Source organism: Scardinius erythrophthalmus (genome assembly GCF_964197995.2).
Source record: "Scardinius erythrophthalmus genome assembly, chromosome: 13".
Classification (NCBI taxonomy): Eukaryota; Metazoa; Chordata; class Actinopteri; order Cypriniformes; family Leuciscidae; genus Scardinius; species Scardinius erythrophthalmus.
Window position 1 is genome coordinate 41,525,199 of NC_138233.1, and position 27,867 is coordinate 41,553,065.

Consider the following 27,867-nt stretch of genomic DNA (forward strand, 5'->3'; position numbering starts at 1 on the left):
CAACAGGTGAGCTCTTCAACAGGTCAGCTCTTCAACAGGTGAGCTCTTCAACAGGTGAGCTCTTCAACAGGTCAGCTCTTCAACAGGTCAGCTCTTCAACAGGTGAGCTCTTCAACAGGTCAGCTCTTCAACAGGTCAGCTCTTCAACAGGTCAGCTCTTCAACAGGTGAGCTCTTCAATGGAGCAATGGATGCCAACATTGGATTTTATTTTTTATTACTGTAACTGTATACAGTCAATTCTTCTGTTGTTTTGTATGTAGACCACTGTATGTCCAACTTTGTGTTGGTTGGGATGTACACTGTGTACATTGTTTTTGTGGGAAAAATAAAATATATTCGTTACCGTGTATTTGTGTGTTCTGAGTATAAAAACAATATTCTCAAATATTTTACAACACACTTCTGTATGTACTGTCTGTAGAAAGTGTAACACTGAACAAAAAAAGGCCTAAGTCATTATGATGAATGGAGAAGAAGTGTTTTCCATTCATCATAGTGTTTTACACTGAGCACATCAGTGTTCATCTGGTTCTTATGAATGTCTATTCATGTGATGGTTTGTGTGTGTCATTTGAAAACAAAATACCATTTTGAGAAGAAATAACGTTGTTTTGAATGTAAAGTTTCATTTTGCAGGAGAATTGAGGGGTTTTGCCCATTGTGTGTGTGTTTTTGGATTTGTGTGTAGAGTTCTGATAATATGAGGCATGCTTTCAGAAAATGTGTGTAAACAATTGAGAAAAACTGTATAATGAAGTGTCTGGAAAAGCTAATGGTGGGGAAGCTGAAGTCAAGCATAAAGGGACAGCTAGGATGTGCAGAATCTTAACAGCAGAACTGAAATCTACTAATAGTAGTCTGGCGTATGCCTTGGGGTTTTCAAGATGTCGCAAAACAGAGTCTAGTATAGTTAGTATAGCATCATCAGAGCCACGGTTGTCTTTATAAGGAGACTGATATGGATAAACTCAGACAGATATGGATTAACCTCTACATCCTCAGGTGGCATCACTCATGTTTGTCCATCAGGACTCAGCAGGTCCGAGTGAACCAGACATTGTCTGAGTTGAAGGTCATCATCCACGTTTTAGCATGGGGCAGATTATGACTAATTTGTGATTATTATGATGTAATTTATTCCCTCCTCTTTATTCATGAAACAAAAAACTAAGGGCTTGATTTATTTACTATTGCATTATATTTATTATAAGTGTAGATGACCACTAGCAGTGTTTTATTATGATTATCCTGCTTTATACTTTTATCTCATGTTGCACACTCGTCTGAATTAAAGTACACCCGTATGGAAACACTCCCAAGCCTGTTTATTCCAAGTTGAAGGGCTGCTACAATAAGTGTTATATTTTGTGAAGTTTTATCTGTCATAGTTTGTATTAAATGCTGAACTTTCATCTGTTAACTCTTTCCAGTATTCTGATGAGTTCTAATGATGAGTGTTTTAAGTTCAGCTCGACACAAGCAGATGTTTTTAGGATTTCTGTAACAGCATCGTTTCTCCTCTGTCATCCAGACACTGGACAGTTTTTATTAATCAAGCTTTTACATTTCTCTTCCCTGAAAACTGAATTAAATATGGCAATAAATGTGCATCCTGGAAACACTGGAAATCAAATCAAATGTATTGAATTATCAGATGTTTCTTTGTGTTCGATGTTACACTTTAAACAGTAGATTCAGCAACTCAAAGATCAAGAGCTGCTTTGATTAAAAATGTCTGCCAACCGCTTACAGTAATTAATACAGTAATTATTGTGGAGTTAAACTCGTGTCAGGATACTGTTGGTCAAACTGAAGGCCATGAATGAAGAAAGCGTGAGGCTCTTCATCTGGACCTTTGATTTCTGACCATCACTGACGAAGATGTGTGTGTGTGTGTGTGTGTGTGTGTGTGCGCGTGTGTGTGTGTGTGTGTGTGTGTGTGTGTGTGTGTGCGTGTGTGTGCGTGAGTGTGTTTGTGTGAGTTAGTGTGTGTGTGTGCGTGTGTGTGTGTGTGTGTGTGTGTGTGTGTGTGTGTGTGTGTGTGTGTGTGTCTCCATCTACATGCCATCATCAGAATCACAGTGAAATAGAGAAGTGATACTGAAATCAAACTCAAGGATGTCAAACTCAAGGATGTCGAATGTAAAAGTCAAACGGCTCATTATATCAGATCAGTCCTGCTGTTTCTGTGTTATATTGAAGCTTTCAGTCATTTCATCACAATCCAGATCTGTTGTTCCAGTGAATTCTGTGTTTAGAGCTTCATTTAAAGCAGTGGTTCTCAATTCCAGTCCTCATGACCCACTACTCTGCACATTTTGTATGTCTCTCTTATCTGACACACTCAGTTCAGTTCATGGAGTCTCTCCTAATGAGCTGATGATCTGGTTCAGGTGTGTTAAATAAGGGAGACATACAAAATGTGCAGAGCAGTGGGTCACGAGGACTGAAATTGAGAACCACTGATTTAAAGCCTCTGGTCAGTGTTCAATATCTGAATTAATTGACAGAATCATGTTTATTCTCAGGTTGATCATATGATTTATCTGCCATTTCACTAAACCACACAGATCATCTCTTTCTCACTTAGAAACAGGAGACAGTAAATGAAGTGCAGAATTAATGTTCTTACCCGAGATATTTCTGGATTCATGTGATGATGATGATTATGATGATGATGATGTTTCATATGAAGCAAATCTCCTAATTGAACAATATTCATAAAATCATGGATCAGCCATTAATGCATTACAAGTCTCACATAACGCGTTTTACTTCTTACATTAAAATTTGAGGAATCATAGAATTACTGTCAATGAATGTGTTATTGAAAAGCTCAGTATATATAAACCAAATCCAGTTTAATGTACATTAAGGACTTCAAACATTTCTAAAATACACAAATGAAAACAATAAATATACAGAAGATGTTGCATAACTTTATTACTCAAATGTTTTGGAATGCCAACAATCGTGTAATGTAATAATGTTTTCAGATTTCATGTAAACAGTGAAGAGAATTAATATCAGTGACGATGATGATTTCACCTTTAGTGTTCTGAGACGCACACTAAATGATTTTCCTCATTACACTGATCTTCATCTCTCTATTAATAACAGGATCCAGGGCACATTAATGTCTCCATTATTTAACACACTTAATATATAAACATTACTCTGGAAGCTTGTTTATGCCACTGAATAAAAAAAAGGGAATAGTGACTTTTCTTTTCACAATTGTGACTGTATAATTAGCGTCATTCTTTTTTAGGAGGAATTAAGTATTTTGATTTATTTAAGGAATCAGGAACCATTTCTGAACAAATGTTCTTCAAAGTGCCATAGGAAGTCTAACTTTAAAACACAAAATAGCTGAATGGTTGAAATAGCTAACTTAATTTCTCCATTTCTTATGAGGGAAAAGTGGAAGTAGCACCACAGATAACATGACATTCACAAACAGTGCTGACTCACCGAACATTTCTTAAACTTGAACTGAACTGAAACTATAGACTTACAGTATGTTGAACTCTATTCTTGTACAAACATACGGTGTATTTAGCAGTACATAAAGTATGAAATGGAAAGTATTTTCATGGAAATATGACTAATTGCATGTTTTTGTGGTTTTCACTAAACTCTCAGGTGTACAAGCTGACGCTGTAGTATATAGGCTATATTGATTCATAAAAGTAGGGGAATACATAGCAAAACTACTCGATTTAGTGTGGCCCCTGTAATTGTCTCCACCCCTCGCACTAGTTTTGTCACTAAACTCCAGTATAAACAGTCAGCACACGAGTTAAACCACAGACTGTAAAACTGAACTCTCTCCAGCGGCGACTGACTCTAGGATTCTCACTTCTTTATTTCAGCATGACTGTATCTTTATATCTTCAGTGTGATTTTACAAACACTCTGGATTGTTCTACACCTCTCTTCTTCTCACAGGTGAGATACAGGTTTCTAAATACATCATTTCTCATGTTATGTCTGCGTCGTATTGTGTTTGTGTTCTCTTTGTCCCCTTTCTCGACTATCACAATTCTTAGGTTTCACAATTGGTATGCCAAAACGGACAAAAATGGAAAAAAACTTGAATAGGCTACATAGGCTATGTTACACACCCTATTACCTCTAGACATTTTAAAGGTTCAGTATATAACTTTTTCACTCGACTAAAGCGTAAAAATACCATAATATGTTTGCATATATTGAGGAAACATGCTAAGATCTCTGAAAAACACTTCTACAGCAGTTATTTTACTCTGAAATGTGCGTTTCCAGACTGGAATGTTTGTTGTTTTGGTCAGTGATTTTGCATATTTTCAGTTTTCATTGTCCACTGCGCTCGTTCCTGTTGCGTGTCTCAGACTGGCGACCCGTGTGAGTGCATTCCTGGGCTGGATTGGGCTAAGAATCTTTAGCTAAAGCTGTTATTGGTCATGTGAATCACAGTACTGATTGCCTACACCAAACACTGATCCCTAAACCTACCCGTCATTTTGACCATAACCAATGAAATTACTGCAGGGCGGATTTACGCTTAACTGGTTTGCGCCCAGTGGGATTTTTATTTTTATTTTTTATTCAGATTCAGATTCATTTTTATTTAAACAGGGACAATGTACAAAATAACATTAACCTTGTATCAAAACAAGGAGAGATGCATTGTGCCAGGTTATAGCACAAGTGCTATTTTCCGCCCGTAGTCCCTTGACAGATCAATAAGACAAAATTTCATAAAAGTAAAATACAAAATACAATTTTACAACTACAGTCACACTTGATTTTCAATTAAAACTATCATATGCTCAATTGTTCCCCCTTCCTTAAACCAAAACACACACACACACACACACACACACACACACACACACACACACACACACACTTCATAAATGTGTACAATTTTGTTGTGAAAGTAACCATGCCTTTGTCAAACTCGAAAAGGTTAGAGGATCTGTACATGTAATAAGGTGTGTGCGGAGAGTATTCCACTGAGTTATGGCCACAAAAGAAAAAGTTGATTTGCCAAAAGATGTTTTGCGATTGGGAATATTGCACTCTCCTCTAGTGGCTGACCGAGTAGCTCTTTTTTTCTGAGTTGAGCGTAATACATTTTTTTAGAGGAGGAGCGACAGCATTATTAATGATTTTGAAAAGTAAGCAAACATTTGAATGCATTATCAAATTTCCAAAATTTAAAATATTGTACTTAGTAATTATTTTGCAGTGGTGATATTGACGTGTTTTTTTTTATCATGGATCTTAAGTGCTGTTTTATATAATGATTCAAATGGTCTTAAGACTGTCTTACCCGCTTGTAACCAACTTGTCATGCAATACAAAAAATGTGGAACAATCATTGCACTTAAGTAAGTATTTGATGCCTCAATGGTAAGAGAGTTTCTTATATATCTGTAATTTATAGCATAAAATTTTAGTGTACTAAACAATCTTTTAACATGTTTTTTAAAACTAAGAGTTGGGTCCAGGGTAACACCCAAATATTTGAATTCATCCACATTTTTAATTGCATGCCCATTTACTAAAACCTCAGGACATTCCTTAAGTTTACATCTATTTTTAAAAAAACATGGTTACCGTCTTTTCGGTATTCAAAGTGAGACATGAATTATGTAACCATTCAACAACCTTATGCATTAAATTTGTTCATTTTAAAGCAACCTCTGTAGCATTCTTCCCATGAGTGTACATGGGTGTACATTATAGAAAGTGTACATTATAGAAAGATGAAATATACGGGAAGATATGTAAACGGGATGATAGCGGGATAGCAAGGTAAAATACGTGAAAAATGTGAGGGTTGACAGGTATGTGAGTGTCGAGTCTGAGGAGGCGGGAGAAACGATGATCTATGATATTTTGAATTGGACTGCAGTACTTATTTCAACCACTAGTTGTCATTCTTACAGACTGCACCTTTAAATAAAAATAACACTCATTATAGCTTATACTCTACAGAGGATTATTTGTTCATGTGGATGACTGGATTATTTGCTACTTTAATCAGAAATGTTTTAATTGCTGCAGCTTGTAAATTAATTTGTCTGTATATTCATTGTTTCATTGTGTATAGATGGAGATAGATAGTCAAGGGACTGTATTTTAGTTATGACGATAACCAGTTGTTGTTTTCTGTTGATCCAGCCGGAGCTGTAAAGTGTCGTTCTGATGAATCAAATATGATCAAACATGAGGTGAGAAGAGAAAGATGTTTATGATCAGGACTCACACATAAACTCACATTTCTATATTTGTCATTTGTCATCATCATTGATTATTGTGAATATTGTAGAGTTAATCTGAGATGCTGTAATAACACTGAGCTCATGCAGATGTTGATCAGGAGTTGATCTGATGTCTCGTGATATGATGTTATATCGCTTTAATGAAACTCTGTCTGTGTGATTGAACAGATTCAAATGAAGAGGAGAAAAAAATCAGCAGAAATCACAGATCAGCAGAAAACAAGAAGACTGAGAGAAAAATGGAGGACAGAAATGAGACACAAACCAGTGAATCACCAGAGGAAAGAGGACAGAGACTTCATAGATGTCAGAGTATGGAGAAACTAATTCCAAGCTGTGAGTGTTTGATCATTATTGAACTTTAAGGAACATACAGTATTATGATGTACTATTCAGATTCATCAGATTGAGTTTCTGCACTTACAGACTATTGAAGCTTTTCACAGATGTGTGATTATGTAATTGACAAGGTGATTTTGATTGAGAACAACATCTCATAAACTCAATATATTTGTGATTTCTAGTGTCCTGTGATCCAGTCGAGCCTGTAAAGTTTGATTCTGATGTCAAAACTGAGGAGAGATTCTCAAACCCTTCATCATTGACGTCCAGCCAACAGTGTTTCCGGAGTCGCAGTTTTCCTGCACAATTGGACTATTTGGAAAATACGTTCATAGGAAATATTACAGAGCCGCAGGTCGTGTTTTTTTGGGCAACTTTTAAAATGTACCACAGCTGCAAAAAAGTTTCATCTGTAGACAAGGACAAATGAAACCGGATCCTGTATACCATCCCTGGTCTGGAGTGCATGTTTGATGTCACTTCACAAATAGAGATTACATGCGTTTCGCTCATACCGGGAATTTTAAGCTAGTTTAAAGGTACAATATGTTTTGTTTTTTTTTGCTTTAAAAATAGCAAAAATCACTATATCTATGTTATATATATTTTTTTGTTGTGTACTTACATTATCCCGACTGTTTCCAACAACTTTCAAACCAGGAGAAATTTTAATTTAATTCGAAGACACGTCCCGTTTCTTTATTTCCGTTTTGTCGCCGCCAATGGCGTCATATCCGCGTTGTCCCTGGTTTCCGCTCGTGCTGCCATGGCAACCAGAGCCCTCTGATAGTAACCAAAGCGACAGTGGACCACTGTGTAGTTCGCAATGTCTATCTGCACGCTGTTGTTGTTTCGTTCAAACATTACGGACCATGGCAAGCAGACTTTGGATAAAAAAGGAGAACTAAAACGAGAATCAATATCAGCGCGGTGTTTTCGAGATGCCGAGAGCTCCCATAGACAGTTTATAAACGAGAGCTCCACGTCCGAGACTTCGTCCGCTCCTACATGTACTTATTAAACAGGTGAGCACATTTACATAAAACTAATCAATGTTTTATAGTTCAACAATGATAAAATGTTAGAATATGATCTGTATGTTATTCTAATGTTGATCTAGTTTACTGCTAGTCTCATACAGACAAACTAACACATACTTTTCAACACATTCAAATGCAGTTTAGTGTGCTAATGTAACGTTAGACCAAGTGAAACAGCGCTGCGTTACCTCACAAGTTTAATTTGTCTAATAAACTGACCTGTGAGTAGTAATTCTGCGTGTAGTTCGGTAGAATGAAATGTCCGTATTCCTTTTATATCCGCGGGACTCGCGTCGCGTGTGGAGCTGATAGCTGTCTCTTAGCAATCCCGAACTGCTTCATATCACAGTCATGATAAAAGCATCGATGTATTTACTCATCCATAAACATTATTAGATCGGTCGGCTTAACGTTGACGACAAGATCCATAGTTCTTAGCAAATGTTGCTTCAGTCTAACTACGCTTTTGTTATTGTAAGAGGTTAGCGACCCCTAGTGGAGAAAAAAAAATACATATTGTACGTTTAATTGAGTTAAGCACTGTAGATTAATTACACATTGATGCTTGAGTCTAAACAAAACAAGAGTGAATGTGGACAGTAGAGTGAATGAAGAGAAAAGAGTGAATGAAGAGAAAAGAGTATATGCAGGCTATTAATAAATCTTGACTATTCATGGCTTAAAATTGTTCCAACTAACAACGTGTGTACATCGCGACAAAGCAAATCCATTTGTTCCTCATATCAGAAGAGAATTTATATAAGTATATATATGTAATATGTTGTATTTTATGATACTAAATAATATTTGTGCAATAATTATGATCCATTTATGATTATTTGAAATATTGTTTTCTAATATTTGTATTATTTAAATTGAAATTAGTTTAGTATTTAAGGGTAAACTAGACTATGTATTTAAATTCCAATACAAATTAGAAGCATTTAGTGGCTGGAAAAATAATATTCATATGTAATGTCATGGTTTAACCAGAAGCCTGTTTGGCTCTTAAATAAATAGACGTATATACAGGGCTCTATATAGTCAATTGCTTATTTGTTTAGGTGTTGCATTTGGATATATATTTAGAAATTATTAAACACTAGGGTTTTAGAAGTTTAGATATTTTTAAAACGTTGAGTCTTGCTGGTAAACTCTTTTGTGTGTGTGTGTGTGTGTGTGTGTGTGTGTGTGTGTGTGTGTGTGTGTGTGTGTGTGTGTGTGACACTGGATGATTTAAAACCCCTTCATTGTTGTGTTTTTTTCTGCATTGTGGCTGTTTTGTACATTGTGCACATAGTTCAAAAGGCACCAAGTTTTGTACCATTACAAAGTGAAAAAAAAAAGTTTTAAAAAATCAAAACGTAAAGGTTTTAAAGAGCATCACCTGAAGGTTCATTTTTTGGGGAAAGAGGGATTGCTCCCATAACGTAGAGTACATTGCCTGCATGAATATATTTTCTCATGTTTCTATGGTCATAATTACTTGCATGTTATTTTATGATAGGAAAAGTGAATATTAAACAAGGCAAATTTGCATTCAACAGAAAATGTTATTATATAACAGGGAGCCATAGGATTCATCATAAGATCTTAGATTCACACCGTATTCTTAGCAACTGTTAAAAATATGACAACTGGCATCTTATCATAGTAGCTACTAGCTATTGAGGTCTTGCTCATGTTATAGAACTGCAATATAGAGTCTAACTATCTATTATCTAATGAGAGACATGTCCCAGTACTGGCTAGATTTCTGAGAGGTCAACTACTGAAGTAAAATGTCAGTAATTTAATGGGCTTAACCCGCGAGTGAGCTCGAGAAACACTGAAATGAATGGGGTTCAACTATTCAGAGTTTGAAACGACTGGCCCATGACACACATTACTTCCACATTCCTCAATTTCTATGAGTGTTTTTCAGTGACTCTTCAATTACTCTTCCAAGTACAAACAGACTTTTATTTGAGAAAATGTTTTTCATTTTGCACTGCCTCATCCATTTCATTTCATGCATCTTCATTTTCTATATGTTTTTGTATTCCTATATGTTGTGATAATATATTTTATAGATTATATCCACCGTTAAATTGAATGTGTCAGGCATTCGCTTCCAGTTACTTTTGGCTGTTCAAAAACAGCCTATTTTGCTGCTTGATATTGCAAACTGATATTTCTTACCATGTTATTTTAATATTGTAAACACTGGTTTGTAGCACAAATAGTCCGACCATTTACATGCACTTTATTCTTCTAATTATTTACTATAGCGGCTAAAGAATCTGAAGTCTCGCACATTCACAGAAAAACGATGTTTTGCATCACTCCATACCATTTATTTTATATGCATTTATTCCTCATCTTTTCACCCTATTGTAAATGCAACAGCCACTGGAGGACAGTGATTTCAGCATATATTTAATCTCTGACATATTTGCAAAACTGAAAGAAAGGCTGTTACTCTTCCTGATTCACACTGATGCACGTTTTTTATTGAATGTGACGTTGCTGTTGATAATTGATTATATCATTTTTATGTAAAGCACTTTAAACATTTAAATGCATTTTTTGCCTGAAAATTGTTACATAAATAAAGTTTATTATTATACTAAGCGGGACCGAGATTGTCTGAGTCTCTCCAGTGTTATTCTCCTCCCAATATTCCAGTGTGAATCAGATTTGACTTATTTTCACGTTCTCTTGTGTAAACTCCAGATCGAGCTGATATCAGTCACTTCAGATATGTGTCTGGATCAGTGTTGGCATGTCTGTTCTTCCTTAATGTGGAGAAGTGTGTCAAATTAATGAAATATAAATCCTTTAGCTTTAACATGCTCATGTGAATAACCTTTAAATACAGTAGTTCTGTTTGGATGTTGTCTTTAATGCATATTCTGATGCTGGACTGATTTGAGCCAATCATCTGAGCTGGAAATGTCAACATCATGTCATGTCGTCACTGATTGGCCGATCACAAGAACCGTCTCAAAACTTCATTAGACAACAGACAGGACATTATTATTATTATTCATTACATTTATATAGCGCTTTTCTCGACACTCAAAGCGCTTTACATAGAAGGGGGGAATCTCCTCAACCACCACCAATGTGCAGCATCCACCTGGATGATGCGACGGCAGCCATTTTGCGCCAGAAGGCCCACCACACATCAGCTTACTGGTGGAGAGGAGACAGTGATGAAGCCAATCAGTATATGGGGAGGATTAGGAGGCCATGATGGACAGAGGCCACTGGGCAAATTTGGCCAGGATGCCGGGGTTATACCCCTACTCTTTCGAAAGACATCCTGGGATTTTTAATGACCACAGAGAGTCAGGACCTCGGTTTAGCGTCTCATCCGAAGGACGATGCTCTTTTGGCAGTATAGTTTCCCCGTCTCTACACTGGGGCATTAGGACCCAGACAGACCACAGGGTGAGCACCCCCTACTGGCCTCACTAACACCTCTTCCAGCAGCAACCTGATTTTCTCAGGAGGTCTCCCATCCAGGCACTGACCAGGCTCAGCCCTGCTTAGCTTCAGTGGGCAACCAGTCTTGGGCTACAGGGTGATATGGCTGCTGGCATAGTGATTGCTCCCATAACGTAGAGTACATTGCATGCATGAATATATTTTCTCATGTTTCTATGGTCATAATTACTTGCATGTTATTTTATGATAGGAAAAGTGAATATTAAACAAGGCAACCATTGTTTAACTCTTAACATCCTTGATGTGTCATTACAAGTGCACAGGTCATGTGAGTGATTCCTTCAGAGTGAACACGGGTGAAGCTGACTGCAGTAGATGTAAAAGATATGTATAAAAATGATGTTATTTCAGCAGCGCAAATACCTGTGTTTACATCCTGTTTTCGGTTGAAGTCCAAAGTAATCAATTGTCGAGTTCACGCACATAGGTTTAGTTACCTATGATCACGCGCGTGAACTTTTTTTTACAATTTATGTTATAGGAAGTATATTAACTCGTTTAAATAAATAATGCCTGCTCGATAATCTTTCCCTTTAATGCATCAGGTGGAGTTGCGAAGCTAGCATTCAACACAAGCATCCATACAGTGTGTGATACAAAAGTGCTTTGAAAACTGTGTCGGAGCGTCGGTATCAAGCGTTCATCACTGCAGATAATAAAACAGGTGTTGTGCCGAATTTCGACCCCCTGCCAAATTATTACCACCCTCATTGAAGTCAGTATCTGATTGCCTAATCTTAACCCCACCCCTAATCCTAACCCCTCCCCCACAGCTAATCCTAAACCTACCAATACTAGGGGGTTAATAATTTGGCGGGGGTCGAAATTCGGCACAACACCGGCATCAGGCTCTAATAGGGGGTGTAACAAAGACAATGTTGATGGTGTGTGTGGCTTGGAAAAGACATACCTGTGTGAAACTGAGAAGATGAAGTTTTTTTGTTTTGAGCTGAAGAGATTTAACCTGAACCCCTTCTGTTTGATTATTAAACACACCTGCATATTGAAGAGACTTTTGAAACGGTGTTTACTGGGAAATTGCACAAACTAAAGATCCTGAACCTCTCATGCGGTCACATATTGTGGAGAACGACTGCTGATGTTCCAGAGTGACGTGGAGAACCTCACAAGCCTGTTTTCTAACACAATAGATTGATTGTAAAATGGAGGAGTTACTGAAAAAAATGACAGAGAGAGTAATAAAATCAGCAGCAAATCCAGACTGCCTTACTGGAGGAACACAAGCTAAAGGTTCCATGTCGCTTCAAGAAAGAACAGCCACACACACACACACACACACACACAGATGTACGAGTTCATGCATGAACTGCATAAAGTGCACCCTAACCCTAACCCTAAAGCATAGACTGTAAAAAATGGACGACACCCCTTCGCTCTCTTCCATTGGTGAGAACTGAAGCCGCCAGTGTCCCGGGCTGCGTTCCAGTCCAAAATTATCATGCCCTTCACTCGCTAACTTCCCTCCGTCTCGTTCACTCGGATGTACGTCATTGCTTACGTTGCACGAGTGCCCACTACTGACGGAAACTGCAATGGGCTGAACTGGGACGCCCTAAGACCTTGATCACTTGGAATCAGCTGTGGAGTTGATTTATTATTTACTTTTTTTTTCCTTTAAGAATTTGTTTAATGCAGCATCCAAATGTTTATATGTGTGTTTGGGTTGTTTTAAATAAAAAAAATATATATAATTAATATATCATATAGTTGTCTGTTGTGGTGGTGATTAGACGAGATCTGTGTTGACGTCACAATCGTAAACTTATTTTAAAAACAAAAACTTGAATTTACATCAGCGTGATAAAAACTGCAGTAAATGACAGAAACCACCTTTGGAAAAAAGATATTTGAAGTGTAATTAAATTGTTTGGTTGGTCTCAAGTCCCGTTGAATAACACGGGGAGGCGGGACTTATGACCTATACTAGGACCAGTCACCGGGGGGCCGATCGAGATGTTTTGTCTTGTGCGGCATGCTTGATCTAAAGCCTGGAACACACCAAGCCGACGGTCGGCCGTCGGGCAGTTTCCGTGCATCGGCCGACTCAATGTTCTCAGTGTTTGGTCCTCGTCGGCTTTGTAACGGCCGATTCGACATGTTGAATCAAAGTCGGGGCTTGTCAGTCAGTCGGGCCATCTGATCATTCTGATTGGCTGTTCAGCCAGCGAATCAGTGCACGAGGTGACGAAGCAAGTAAACAACGAAGTCAAGAGGGAACATACTTGCTTTTCTCATTTGTTGGCATTTCAAATACACACGTTCAAATACGCATTTTCAAATACGTTCCCAGGCCAGCCGGGAGACATAGTCTCTCCAGCGTGTCCTAGGTCTTCCCCGGGGTCTCCACCCGGTGGGACATGCCCGGAACACCTTCCAGGGAAGGCGTCCAGGAGGCATCCGGAAAAGATGCCCGAGCCACCTCAACTGACCCCTCTTGATGTGGAGGAGCAGCGGCTCTACTCTGAGCTCCTCCCGAGTGACTGAGCTTCTCACCCTATCTCTAAGGGGTCGCCCAGCCACCCTGCGGAGAAAGCTCATTTCGGCCGCTTGTATCCGGGATCTTGTCCTTTCAGTCATGACCCAAAGCTCATGACCATAGGTGAGAGTAGGAACGCAGATTGACTGGTAAATCGAGAGCTTCGCCTTGCGGCTCAGCTCCTTCTTCACCACGACAGACCGGTACAGGGACCGCATTACTGCAGAAGCTGCACCGATCCGCCTGTCAATCTCCCGTTCCATCCTTCCCTCACTCGTGAACAAGACCCCAAGATACTTGAACTCCTCCACTTGAGGCAGGAACTCTCCACCAACCTGAAGCGGGCAAACCACCCTTTTCCGACTGAGAACCATGGCCTCGGATTTGGAGGTGCTGATTCTCATCCCAGCCGCTTCACACTCGGCTGCAAACCGTCCCAGTGCATGCTGGAGGTCCTGGTTTGATGAGGCCAACACGACCACATCATCCGCAAAGAGCAGAGATGAAATCGTGTGGTCCCCAAACCTGACCCCCTCCGAAACTGGCTGCGCCTAGAAATTCTGTCCATAAAAATTATGAACAGAACCGGTGACAAAGGGCAGCCCTGCCGGAGTCCAACACGCACCGGGAACAAGTCTGACTTACTGCTGGCAATACGAACCACGCTCCTTTACTCCCTCAGCAAAGGGCCCCGGACCCCATACTCCCGGAGCACCCTCCACAGGCCGTCGCGAGGAACACAGTCGAATGCCTTCTCCAAATCCACAAAGCACATGTGGATTGGTTGGGCAAACTCCCATGAACCCTCCAGCACCCTGTAGAGGGTATAGAGCTGATCCAGTGTTCCACGACCGGGACGAAAACCACACTGTTCCTCCTGAATCCGAGGTTCTACCATCGGCCGGATTCTCCTCTCCAGTACCCTGGCATAGACTTTCCCAGGGAGGCTGAGAAGTGTGATCCCCCTATAGTTGGAGCACACCCTCCGATCCCCCTTCTTGAAAAGAGGGACCACCACCCTGGTCTGCCAGTCCAAAGGTACTGTCCCTGACCGCCACGCGATGTTGCAGAGGCGTGTCAGCCAAGACAGCCCTACAACATCCAGAGACTTGAGGTACTCAGGGCGGATCTCATCCACCCCCGGTGCCTTGCCACCGAGGAGTTTCTTGACTACCTCGGTGACTTCAGCTTGGGTGACGGACGAGTCCGCCTCCGAGCCCTCAACCTCTGCTTCCTCAATGGAAGATGTGACGGCGGGATTGAGGAGATCCTCGAAGTATTCCTTCCACCGTCCGGTGATATCCCCAGTCGAGGTCAACAGCTGCCCACCTCCACTGTAAACAGCGTTGGTAGGGCACTGCTTCCCCCTCCTGAGGTGCCGGACGGTTTGCCAGAATCTCTTCGAGGCCGACCGATAGTCCTTCTCCATGGCCTCACCGAACTCCTCCCTGGCCCGAGTTTTTGCCTCCACAACCACCCGGGCTGCAGTCCGCTTGGCCCTTCGGTACCCATCAGCTGCCTCAGGAGTCCCACAAGCCAACCAGGCCCGATAGGACTCCTTCTTCAGCTTGACGGCATCCCTTACTTCCGGTGTCCACCACCGGGTTCGGGGATTGCCGCCTCGACAGGCACCGGAGACCTTACGGCCACAGCTCCGCGTGGCCGCGTTGACAATGGAGGTGGAGAACATGGTCCACTCGGACTCAATATCTCCAGACTCCCTCGGGATCTGGTCGAAGCTCTGCCGGAGGTGGGAGTTGAAGATCTCTCTGACAGGAGATTCGGCCAAACGTTCCCAACAGACCCTCACAATACGTTTGGGTCTGCCGAGTCTGTCCAGCTTCCTCCCCCGCCATCGGATCCAACTCACCACCAGGTGGTGATCAGTTGACAGCTCCGCCCCTCTCTTCACCCGAGTGTCCAAGACATACGGCCGGAGGTCGGATGAAGCGACCACAAAGTCGATCATCGACCTCCGGCCTAGGGTGTCCTGGTGCCATGTGCACTGATGGACACCCTTATGCTTGAACATGGTGTTCGTTATGGACAAGCTGTAACTAGCACAGAAGTCCAATAACAGAACACCACTCGGGTTCAGATCAGGGGGGCCGTTCCGCCCAATCACGCCCCTCCAGGTGTCACTGTCGCTGCCCACGTGGGCGTTGAAGTCCCCCAGTAGAACGACGGAGTCTCCAGTCGGAGCACTTTCCAGCACCCCTCCCAGAGACTTCAAGAAGGCCGGGTACTCTGCACTGCCGTTCGGCCCGTAAGCACAAACGACAGTGAGAGACCTATCCCCGACCCGAAGGCGTAGGGAAGCGACCCTCTCGTTCACCGGGGTGAACTCCAACACATGGCGGCTGAGCTGGGGGTCTATAAGCAAACCCACACCAGCCCGCCGCCTCTCACCATGGGCAACTCCAGAGTGGTGAAGAGTCCATCCTCTCTCGAGGAGTGTGGTTCCAGAGCCCAAGCCGTGCGTAGAGGTGATCCCAACTATCTCTAGTCGGAATCTCTGAACCTCACGCACAACCTCAGGCTCCTTCCCCGCCAGAGAGGTGACATATGAGTTATTTGTTTTACCTTATTCACATGGGCCGTCTTGAGTATTTAATGACTGTAAATAATGATAAACTGATATATATCAGATGACATTTGGCCATTTAGAGAATATTAATATCAGCCGATAACTGATGCTTGTCCGGCTAAAAAAAGGTGTCATTATTTTTTGTCAGTTGAAATTGACCAAATTATACAAATTCACAAAAAAAATATATATATATATATTTATATATTATATAAACTACTACCTATAATAACTCACAACCACTTCATGACATTAGAGCTTCTCACATTTGACTCCTAAACTCTGTCTGTTCACTGTTTGCTTCTCAGAAACACTCGCTCTGTTTAAATCTACATTAAAGTCAAATGTCTTTAGCCAAACATTAAACCATCAAGATGTTCAGTGAGGATTTATTGGGTGTTGTCATACAACAATCCACAACAATCCACAACATCAAGATATTGAACATGTTAAACAAGATATTTGTTGTACCCATACAGTTTGTCACTAGTGTTTACTAGTTATTGCTTCCTGAAAGTTTAAATAGTAACGGTGGAAGATGGTTTTGCTCAACATTATTGTATCTCTTGTGCAAAAGGGGCTATTACTCATCTTAGATCTACTTTGTTTCAGCACAATGACTAAAGCAGAACTGAAGATAACTTGCATAATCATGTTTGCTGAAAGAGTTGTATAACAGAAGTGAAAGCTGATGGGACGGCCGTCGTTAACCACACAACCCAAGCAAATGCGTAAGGCCAGAGACAACAGCATATGATCTGTTCCTGTTGGAGACTTGACCCAGACTGAAATCACAGTGAGAGTTTTATAGTGCTTGATGACGAGGTTGCTGATGGTGAACAGGTGCGGGTGATCAATGAACTGGAGAGTGAATGCAGGTGTGCCAAAAGAGGATTCTGGGAATTGTAGTATTAGACAGAAACAGACGGTGAACGTGACAGTACCTCCCCCTCCTCAAAGGCGCGTCCTCGCGCCATATAACATCCAAAGGGGTGGGAGGGTGGGCATCCTAGACTCCAGGACGGTCAAGGCGGAGCAGGCTGGTCAGGAGACCAGGGCGGAACAGGCTGTGGGCGTGGCCAGGGCGGAGCTGTCGGACCCTCTGGCATCCAGGGCGGTGGTGACCCTTCGGGTGGCCAAGGCGGTGGTGACCCTTTGGGTGGCCATGGTGGTGAGGACCCTTCGGGTGGCCAAGGCGGTGAGGACCCTTCGGGTGGCCATGGTGGAGATGACCTTTCGGGTGGCCATGGTGGAGATGACCCTTCAGGCGGCCATGGTGGAGATGACCCTTCAGGCGGCCATGGTGGAGATGACCCTTCAGGCGGCCATGGTGGAGATGACCCTCCAGTCGGCCATGGTGGAGATGACCCTTCGGGCGGCCATGGTGGAGATGACCCTTCAGGCGGCCATGGTGGAGATGACCCTTCGGGCGGCCATGGCGGAGATGTTTTTTCTGGTAGCCATGGTGACACTGGAAACCTCGTCGGAGAGACCTCCGCGGTCCCCCTAGCAGGTATACTGCGCCCCCCAAAATTTTAATGGGGAAATTGACAGGAAAGTGGGGGACTGGCTCTTGCTCGAAGACGGGCTCTGGCTCTTGCTCGAAGACTGGCTCTGGCTCTTGCTCGAAGACTGGCTCTGGCTCTTGCTCGAAGACTGGCTCTGGCTCTTGCTCGAAGACTGGCTCTTGCTCGAAGACTGGCTCTGGCTCTTGCTCGAAGACTGGCTCTGGCTCTTGCTCGAAGACTGGACTCGGAACTGGACTCGGAACTGGACTCGGAACTGGACTCGGCTCATCTGTGCCGATCATTGGCTCTGGGTTTATGACGCTCTCAGTCGCAGGCTCGGCGAGCATGACGCTCTCAGTCGCAGACTCGGCGAGCATGGCACTCTCGGTCTCAGGCTCGGCGTGCATGACGCTCTCTGTCTCAGGCTCGGCTGGACTGGCGTGAAGTGCAGGCTCGGCTGGACTGGCGTGAAGTGCAGGCTCGGCTGGACTGGCGTGAAGTGCAGGCTCGGCTGGACTGGCGAGGACTTTGGGTACGTCCTCCGGAGTCTGGCATGCCTGGCGGGTCCTTTTCCTTTTACGTCGGCGAAGGGGCGTTGTAGGAAGTGGTGGCTCCGCTAGGCAGACGATGTGCTCAGATTTGGCTGGGCAGATAACAGGCTCTGGCTCGTCTGGACTGATGAGAGGAGGGAGATCAGAGAAGTCATCATCCCTGGAGATTGGTTCAATTGAACTAATGAGATGAGGATAGGACTGGATATGAAGATCTGGTTGAACACGTAGATGTTGGCTCTGGAGAAAGTGTCCGGCCCCATATCGCCCACATCCTCCTCTGTGACCTCCACGGATCCCCCTGAACACAGCTTGGCGGGTTCCCACAAAAGCCTGCTTATCCTTCTGGTTGAACATAGTGTATTTCATGGGGTTCACGGAAGCACGGTCTGCGGGCTGTGTTGGATCCATTGCAGTATGGTCAAGTCTTCTGTCAGGATACAGACCAGGAGACAGAGGTAAGTGAAACCAAACACAGCTTTATTTAAAGTGCAAGGTGAGTATTATTTAAATTTAAGTGCAGATTCCGTGATGAGTCGAAGTGGGGCGGAAAGCAGGTAAGCACTTTCACTTCAGAAGTTGATGTCAAGTAATCACAGTTCAGTAACTTTGTCTCTTCTCTTTCAGACGCGGTTGGCAGTAATCAGGTTTGGATGAAACACTGGACACTCAAAGGAACATAGGATTTCAGACAGCATGGAATCGGACAGGAATTCTGAAGACGGCACAACCAGATATAGAGGTTAGTGTTTCAGGTAAGTATACATACTTCTTGGAGTCTTGATGCATCAGCGGTAACAGAGACAACAGCATATGATCTGTTCCTGTTGGAGACTTGACCCAGACTGAAATCACAGTGAGAGTTTTATAGTGCTTGATGACGAGGTTGCTGATGGTGAACAGGTGCGGGTGATCAATGAACTGGAGAGTGAATGCAGGTGTGCCAAAAGAGGATTCTGGGAATTGTAGTATTAGACAGAAATAGACGGTGAACGTGACAGTGTCCTGAAGATGCACGAGAGTCACTTGGGTATTGAACGACATATGGTTGAATAAATGATAGCATTCATCTAACCATCAGCGAGCCAGAAACGGACGCGCTTGTGCATGTCATATATATATACAGGCTTGGGAGGGTTACTTTAAAAATGTATCCCGTTACAGTTACAAATTACTTCATAAAAAAAGTATTCAGTAACGTAATCCAAGTACTATAATATGAAAGTAATGTAACTGATTACTTTTGGATTACTTCAAGGTCACGTATATAAATAAAGTCAAGCAAGAAGAAATATTATAAAAAAAATAATAATAATAAAATATATATATATATATTTATTAAGAATTTGGTCCAGTGTACAATATTTGCAAAATATACACACAGGCCTGAATATATATTTATGTAAAGGGCTATACAGACATCTAGTGGCTAATGTATGGTATTACAGATTATTTTGTTTTATTTTTAACTAATTTTTAACTTAAAAATGAAAACACAACATTTAAAATTTTTACACAATCTCCATATCAGTTTATTTTAAAATAGGCCTACATGTTGACTAAAGCCGTGATCTTTCTTAATTTGCCTGACTGAACTTGGGGCGTTGGCAGTGGGAGTTCCCCTACGTTACCTAGGCAGCGAACATCCCGTTACGTGAGAAAAGATTAAGAAAGGACATTTTGGGTACTAAAAAGGCTACTCTCCTAGTTTCTACAAAATAGCAGCGGAATTTCCATGAATTAAAAGCGATTTTACCCGCAGGCAGCATCGTTTCTACTAGCAGCAGTGATTCAATCTGCATCTGAGGAGATTGTAGACAGCTGTTATTTGCGCATGCACCAGCGCGTGGCACATGTGAGTCATTACTGGCAACAGAACCAGGAACTACTGTATAATCAAGCAGCGCTTAATATAGTGTTATTATGCCAAAATACTTATTTATTTAGTTTTAAATGAAACCATTGTAATCCTGAAAGTATTCCCCCTTTTTTCAAAATGTAACTAATCTGATTACTACATTTTTTGACGTAACTGTAACGGATTACAGTTACTGGATTTTTGTATCCTGATTACATAACGCCGTTACATGTATTCCGTTACTCCCCAACCCTGTATATATATATGGGTGAATTAAGGGTGATTGGGACAGTTTTTGAATTTCCACCTTGTGCAAAGTTCCTTGCATAAATTAAAAACATCAGCCCAACACATGATACATTTCTGTAATACTGAAGATAACCTTTTGAACTGGAAAAAAGTTTGGAAAAAAGCTTATATTATAATGAAAGGATGTGCGACATCCTCTTTTATGTAAACTGAGCCATACCCATTTTTTTTTTGGGGTAACATTTGGGTGATTGGGACACAACGTTTGGGACAACTTTTCATTCATTTAGGGAAGTGTAAGCATATTTACTGTATTGCACAAGTTAGTTCATACTTTGATATAGTTTTATATGCAATTTTGCTTTTCCTGTTCATTATTTAGAGTCATGTTTATTTCTGTTTAACTTTATTTCTCAATGTTTATAAATCCACCCACAATTCATACTGTACAATAGAGTCATAACCTGTCCCCCTCATCTGTGAACTGAACACTATATATTATACAGTACTTTGGCCTACTGAATACTGCACTGTATACACTTGGCTTAAGAAAGAGCATGCAAAACAATACAAACAATATTTTTTACATTTCATTCTAGACTGAACATTACACATTTTGACATTTATACACAAAATTTGTGCACAACAACTGTTTGTGAGTGTGAGTTGTAAAGTGGATATGCCTGAATAAGCATTAATGAAATATTGTTCTGTGAAGTTGCTGACACACTGAGAGCAGAAACTTGTGTAGCAAATGTAAAAATAAAATGCTATAGAAACAAACAGAGGATTGTGTGACATTATTTCCTCATAATAAACAGGACTCAGGTTGTTCTTATTCTGCATCTTGTCTGAAAACATCCAATCAGAACAATCAACAGAAAACTTCCTAAAGATCAATAATGATGGTTGGAGCTGTAGACATACAGTAAAACACAGATGAAAAACTACACACACACTAAAGTGAACAACTGAAAGAACATGTACAAAACTGATTTTTGAATATTAATGAAATACTAAAAATCAAAATAAGAAAATACTACAAACGAGAAGCAGTAGATGATTTTAGTGTATAGGCTATATATAGTGTATATATAGCAGAGATTGGACTCTTTCTTGTTACAGTACAGGAATACACCACATAGCACAACAAAAGAAGCACCTGCTATGTTATTCTTGCATCGCAGATTGAGGACATGGCTGGATCTACTGAAACCAAGTGTGAAACTGACTGTGGAGCAAGCACAAAAAGTACAATGTTCTCACCGTGCCCTTCATGCCAAACACAGAGACTTCAATGTGGGTGACTCAGTGCTGGTCAGAGATTATCGACGGGGAGAGGAAAAGTGGAAAACTGGTACTGTTTCTTCTCAGTCAGGACCAGTGTCGTACACAGTTCAGGTGGACAGTTCACAAAGCTGGAAAAGACATGCAGATCAAATGTTAGACTGTCATCCAGAAATTACACAAAGCACGGAACAATTGTCAGCCGAAAATAGTACATCACCAACACTGGATGTTAAGGGGCAAGAGTTGTCTTTAACAGCTAATGATACTGAACCAAATGTTCCAGATCAACATGTAACCAAGCTTGTTGAGCCAGTTACTGTTTCTTCCCCAACTGTGAGAAGATTTCCCGTTAGAACCCGTAAACCACCTAACAGACTTGATCTGTAAAATGTGTAAATGTTCTATACACAGTTGTATATGTTAAAAGTGTTACATACTTTTGAGTAAGTAGCGAAGTGAACATTGCAAATAATAGTGTTTGAGGGTGGGCTACTAATTGTTGGGTCCTAACTGTGATTTCTTAGAAATAGCAGTTCTTATGTTGAAAAGAAATACGCGGTAGACTGAAATAAGGAGGGAGAGATGTAATGTATTTGAGTTGTTACACTACCTGATGGCCACTAGAGGGCACCCCCGTGCTGTTGGTTGTTGTTGTTGCAGTGTGCCGAATAAACCAGTTGAAACAGTGCAGTCAGATCTCCGGTTTCCCTCGTGTGTATTCTGAAACACAAATAGTATAATATATGTTATTATAGCATATTGATGCATACATAACATAAATACATAACATAACATACACATATATATAGTGTAAATAGTAACTGCATATGAAACAAATAATGAAATTTGGCCATTCACAGTGTCAGTATGTACTTCTCTAGGGGACAATGAACATTTTTGTGAGGGAAAAAAAGTATAGATAAAAGCATTGTGCAAACCACAGGCAGCGGTCTGTCTAAACTCAAACGCAACATTGCAATATCTAACTCAAACGCAACATTGTGCAAGAAACTCAAACTCACATTGTGCATTGCCTAGTCTCGCATAGCCAGACCTTCAGACTGACGGCTGAAGGTCTGGAATTCATAGCAGCTTTCTTTGGCCAAGGCCCGCCCACAAGGCCGTTTGACCGACATGTCAAGCAACCAATTACAGTTCGTTTCGTTCAGCGTCACGTTTCGGGGGGTGGAAATGTCCCCACAACAACAGACCGGCGTGCAACAAGTCAGTCAGTATAGAAAATCAAAGAAGGAGAAGAAAACAAGCAGTAAGTCATTGATCTGTTCGTGCACGTATACTACGTTTAGCTGATCTTGATAAATGCTCATTGTCACTCATGTAAACACAACAGTTTTTCTTCCGCAATCACACGTCTGCGCTTTGTTTCCCGGCTGACCGAAAATAAACGCGACACTCGCGCCCCCCGGAAATCCGATCAAATTCAACCAATCAGATGACGACTTCGACATTCCTGAAGTGTTTCCAGTTAAGTGTACCATATGCATCAGACGTTTAGCCAACGTTCCGTGGGCGTGACGTCTGAGGCTGAAACTAGCATTGCCTAACACAACCTCAGTGCCAAAAGAGGCGTGAGCTTCTGCACATGTTTTTGTTTTTGTTTCAGAGGTTATGAATATAAAGCATGTCAAATTCAGCATAGCAGAAGTGTGGACTATGATGTTATGCTGAGATTATAATCATCTCAACTTCAAGAGTCACAGATTCAAGCTCATCTCAAGGTAATTAAACACTTCTATCTTTTTCGTAAAGACCTTTTTTTATTTTTTATTTTGAGCAGTGCATGTTAGAGTACAGTATTAAGTATTGTGATACTGATCTGTATCATACAATAATAGCCACTAACAGGGCTTGACATTAAAATGTTCTGTTTTACTTCAGAAATCACTGGCACAATTTACCCCCAATGTATTCCCCCAAAGGCACAACTTCCCCCGCACCAGGGGCAAGTTGTGCCATGAGACCACTTTTTTTCCAAGAGCTATATTTCTGAAACAATTTATTTCAGATCCAAAGTTATTGTTCTCAGGGATGCACCACATCCTGAAATATATGTACATCCTTAAGTTGAAGGCATTACTGCCATGGCCTCACTTTAAAGTCACTTTGAGTAAAAACTGGCACAACTCACCCCACTCTCCCCTAATGATTTTTATATTGTACAAACTGTACTCTCTATTTCCTAACCCAAATCAGACCTCTAAACACACACACACACACACACACACACACACACACACACACACACACACACACACACACACACACACACACACACACACTCTGGTTCGCTGTCTTTGTGGGGACTCTCCATAGACTTAATGGTCTTTATACTGTACAAACTGTATATTCTATCTCCTTACACTAACCCTACCCCTAAACCTACCCATCACATGGGAAACATTCTGCATTTTTACATTTCCAAAAAAATATAATTTACTATGGTTATTAACCCTTTTCCCTCGTGGGGACCGCTGGCTGGTTTCAGGTTTTACTATCCTTGTGGGGACATTTGGTTCCCACAATGTAATATAAACCAAACGCACACACACACACACACACACACACACACACACACACACACACACACACACACACCCTACCCCTAAACCTGCCCATCACACACAACTTTCTGCATTTTTACATTTTCAAAATGTAATAAAATTATTTTTATTTACAAACGATAAACAATAATAACTAACACAACTACTAAATGAATATGAGTGCATAAGATGCATCAAATAAAAGCGATTGAGTTGAGTGTGGTGATGGAAGAGTTATGTTATCTCAAGGAAAGATAAACTGTTGTTTCTCTGAGACTAATAAGGTGAATAACCTAATGATGCATCAAACAAATAAATGAAGGATTATTTGTTATTAGCTAGTAGCATCAGCTATATTACATATAAGGCAAATTAGAAAATCATATACTGATAATATACAACAATGCCAAGGTCTGGAAAGGTCTGATATTTATACGGTCCTCATGGTTTAGTGAGCATCTGATGGCGGTGACGTCTTCCACTGGTTGTGCCGGCCTATGATATGCACAATACTGTATATCATCAGAACAGCCACTGTATTTAAATTATGATGATAACGAGGGTGACAAGAGAGATGTGTTTATAATCAGGACTCACACATAAAATCACATCTATATATTTATCATTTATCATCATCAAATACTTCACCTGCTTTATTAAGAAAGAATATTGTAGAGTTAATCTGAGATGCTGTAATAACACTGAGCTCATGCAGATGTTGATCAGGAGTTGATCTGATGTCTCGTGATATGATGTTATATCGCTTTAATGAAACTCTGTCTGTGTGATTGAACAGATTCAAATGAAGAGGAGAAAGAAATCAGCAGAAATCACAGATCAGCAGAAAAAGACTGAGAGAAAATGGAGGCCAGAAATGAGACACGAACCAGAGAATCACCAGAGGAAAGAGGACAGACACGTGACAAATGTGACAGTATGGAGAGAATAAAGCCAACGCGTGAGTGTGAACTTTTACAGTTGTTTTCTAAAGACTTCTGTCATAAAGTGTCAGATTCAGACAGATTAATTAAACTGACTTTTCTGCAGTCAAAAATGAAGTTTTGCAATTGTTGATATACAGAGATGATGATAGTCTGATATATATTTGTGATTTCTAGTCTAATGATCCAGACGAGCCTGTAAAGTTTGATTCTGATGTCAAAACTGAGGAGAGATTCTCATCAAACCCTTCATCATGTTCTCAAGATCATCATCATCATCATCTTCATCTGTTCACTCGTGTCTTCTGGAATCTTCTACACACTCTTCTGAACACAAACACACTCATCAAGATCTTCTTTCTCAGTCTGAACTCTCATTGTTCTCCATCAAATCTATAGTATTGATCTACTGTAAATATCTCACACACACTGTTTCTGTTCCTCTGATGGCAGTGCCTGATGAAGCTTACACACACACACACACACACACACGTTCATATATGTTATTAATTTATACTATATTTTAATTTTATATTGTACATTTTTGTAAATAATAGCTACAAGTAATATTCACCTCATATTAAAGGCAACATTATATTTTGGATGTTGTCTTTAATGTATATTGTAAAGAGTTCTGCTGTTCACAAAAAAACAACAACAACAACAACACAAAAATAAAAACTTTTTTGTTCTGAAGATGAACGAAGGTCTTACAGGTTTGGAACGACATGAGGGAGAGAAATTAATAACAGAAACTTCATTTTTGGGTGAACAAACCCTGTTAACGCCTGTCAGTCATCACTATAGCGCCACCTTCAGGCTGAATAACTCAAGAACTCAGAAGTGTGTGTGTGTGTGTTCAGTCTTAGTAACTAGAGATCACACAGTTTGAGTTATGAAGACTTCATATGATCATAACTCTGAATCAACACATCATCATCTATATACTGTAATCTGAACAATACTGTAAGATCATATACTGTAATCATCTTTAATGTGTTCATTGTTTCTGCCCAAATGAATATGTGCCGTTAGCCACTGTAACTCATGATTGTATTATCTGTATATTTCTGACATATTGACATTACTTTGAGTCACGTCTGATAACAGATCGATCGTAATTTTAATGTAGAAATTCATTTTCCATTAAGTCGCTTTGAATCAATATGTATTGTGAAAAGCACTATACAAATAAACGTAAAAGTGAAAATAAAACTAAACCTGTGAACTAAAGCGGCTCCAGATTGCCCTTTGCCCCTGTCCTGCAGTCTCGTGTCTCCCTCTACAGGAGATCATCAGAATCACAGCAGAGTTAAAGAAGCTACAGATGAACATGTGTTTTACAGCAACAAATGAAAACACTTACAGATTTCAGTTCATCAGGGAATATGAAAATCAACAAGTTGTAATTTGAAGGGAATCATTATTGAAGTCAAACACAAAGATGTCAAATGTGCGTCACTATAAAATATGACTTCTGCTGTTTTGATATTATTCTGAAGGTTTGAATGGTTTGATCAGAATCAAGATCTCTTTAGTTCCAGTGAATTCTGTGACGCTTCCAGCTTTAATATCATAAAGCAGCCTGTGATTATGATGATGAGTTTATGACAGAATCACTTTTATTCTCCGCTTTCTCCATCATGTGCTTCATCTGTCGTTTCACACAGAAGATCTCTCTGTTTCTCTTTCTGATAGAGTTAGAAACAGGGAATAATGGATGTTCTTCCCAGAGACTGTGTTTCTGGATTCTTCTGTTAGCAGAAGCTGATGATGATGTTTCATATCAGGCAAATCTCCATCAGCTCCTGATTCAACAATATGACAAACTCAGATCACTCATACATGCATTACAATCATGAGTCTCAGTATAATGTGTTTTCCTCATTTAAAAGCCACTGAAAGATGTCATTTCTGTAGAAGATGAAAATAAATCCACACACTCATTCACACAGAACATACCTTAGTACTTCTTCAGATCAATATCTCCTCTGAATATCTGATGTGAGACGCAGCCGTATTGTTTCCTGAAGAGTTTCAAGAGTCTGAATGTTAAATGTAAAACTCAGATCTGATAAACTCCATCAGCTGCTCATTTAATCATCTCTGATTTATTAACACTGATTTCCATCAGCAGAACATTAGTGACTTTAACAGACGAACTGAAGCTGTTCAGAACAACAACAGATCAACACTTACTCAATACTCAATATCTACTGTTCACAAACACATCATAGTATACATTAAAGCAGAAGTTGCTAGAAGTTCAGTCATTCACACAACATGTAAAATCACATTATTATTTGTGAGTTGATAATGAATGACATTCAGTGAATTAAACTGAGAGAATGTCACTTGTTTAAAATAGAAATGAAGGCATTGTAAATAAATGTGTATGAGTGTGTGTTTTCTATTCCTCCTAACACACAGAATATCATCTGCAGTTTTCATCTTTGTCCACTAGATGTCAGAAGTAGATTTGAGGTGAAACTCAAAGGCCTTTAGTTTCAGGATCAGAGACAGTGAAGAGAAATCAGAGAATCTGATCTGAAGCTCAAGGAGGATCATCATGTGTCTCATATGAAGCAGAAAGAGACTCTCATCTGATCAGATTATATTACAGGATCATCATGTGTCTCATACACTGAACAAAATTATAAATGAAACACTTTTG

General features: G+C 40.5%; 1 protein-coding gene and 1 long non-coding RNA gene across 3 annotated transcripts in view; one reads left to right on the forward strand and one right to left on the reverse strand.

The window, feature by feature from the left end:
• LOC308700923 (uncharacterized protein) overlaps positions 1-22,814 on the reverse strand; it is a 39,085-nt gene extending 16,271 nt beyond the window's left edge. The window contains exons 1-4 of one of the 2 annotated variants that reach the window (XM_081382832.1): positions 22,714-22,814; positions 22,302-22,411; positions 21,668-21,819; positions 2,635-2,705 (exon numbers count right to left, since the gene is read on the reverse strand). The gene's annotated coding sequence lies outside the window, so the exon portion shown is untranslated. The remainder of the gene's footprint in view (positions 1-2,634; positions 2,706-21,667; positions 21,820-22,301; positions 22,412-22,713) is intronic. The other variant, XM_081382833.1, reaches the window with a different exon arrangement.
• A 454-nt stretch (positions 22,815-23,268) lies between these two features.
• LOC308700361 lies at positions 23,269-25,895 on the forward strand. Its single transcript, XR_014031300.1, has 3 exons — positions 23,269-23,430; positions 25,049-25,210; positions 25,371-25,895. It is a non-coding gene; the product is annotated as an uncharacterized lncRNA (long non-coding RNA).
• The last annotated feature ends 1,972 nt before the right edge of the window (positions 25,896-27,867 follow it).